Source organism: Balaenoptera ricei, chromosome 10 (assembly GCF_028023285.1).
Source record: "Balaenoptera ricei isolate mBalRic1 chromosome 10, mBalRic1.hap2, whole genome shotgun sequence".
NCBI classification, from domain to species: Eukaryota; Metazoa; Chordata; class Mammalia; order Artiodactyla; family Balaenopteridae; genus Balaenoptera; species Balaenoptera ricei.
Window position 1 is genome coordinate 83,682,811 of NC_082648.1, and position 1,328 is coordinate 83,684,138.

The window sequence follows — 1,328 nt, forward strand, 5'->3', positions numbered from 1 at the left end:
AAATACAATTTTAATTTTGCATTTCTGATCTGAATACTATTGCTCAAATATATGTAAATACTGATATTTTTAGAAAATAATTAGTAAAATTGCCTCTAGGAAAATAGACTATCGTTAAAAGAAATGTCTCCTCAATTTCTAAAAATAAAATGGCTTAATTCATAGGAAACATTTTTAGTATTTCCAGTAAATTTACTGGAACTTAAACGATCATGCAGAAATCAGATAAACTTTTTTTTTTAAGTATCTTATAAAGCATAGTTTGGAGGTCAGAATCTGGGGAAATGATTAAGACACCCTAAATCCAAGGTCAGTTTCTTTCTTTCCTTGGAAGAAAATATCTTGAAACATATAAATTCGAAAGGTATGCAAACGTTTGTCATTTATGGTATTTGTTTTCAGGAAGACATTTTTATTGTAAAATTTCTGAGACTCCACCAGGTTTTAACTCGGATCCGTAATAGGGGTTTGATTAGGGTTTCCGGCCTAATTATTAGTCACTAGGCTTCCCCTAAGATTAAAATCTAGAATGCACCTGTCTCAGTTGTAAGTTATCCATTAAGGAATTCCTAAATCATTTCATTTCGTTGTATTATGAAGCATTAGGTTTAAGTTACGGGTAAGATACTTACGGGTGGAGGGATCCAACCCAGAGACGGCTCTGAACAAAATGCAGTTGAGCCCCAAATAACTAAATGAAATAATTTAGAAAGGCCCCAACCTTCTTTAGGGTAAGAGGCAAGAGCAATATTTGGCAATACAATTTCGTCACAAATTCAAGGGTACTTCAAAGTGCCCCGTAGTCGAGGTCTGGCTTTTTCAGAATTTCGGGAACAAAAGAAGCGTTCGCAAGCAGAGACGGGGATTTAACTGCCCACTCTCCCCTTGCCTCCCCCAAGTAAATCAAATCGAGGAAGATGAGCGTCCACATGCACGGCTCGCTCCTTTTCTTTCCCTTCAGGGCTAGCGTTTGGGGAGGAAAGGCTGCGGCTATTCTTCGGTGAACTAGTGTCCCGGAATTGAGAGAGGCCCAGCCCGGGTCCTCGCAGCTGCCGTGAAATCCGGCCCGTTCGCCGGCGACCGACCCCGGAGAGAAAAGCTGCTTCTCCAGCAGGGGGAGGGAGAGGAAACGGCCCACAAAAAGCAGTACGACTTGTCCCTTATCGCCATCCTGGGAAAAAGGGAAACAGGAACAAGCCACGCGCCGGAGCTCCCGCCCGAGCGGCTTTTAAACTGCGTTTCCACCACCTCTAGCAGGGCTCCGCGGCTAATGGAACCCGCGCGAGGCGTCCCGCCAATCACCGCCGCGCTTCCTCAGGCCGCGGGCC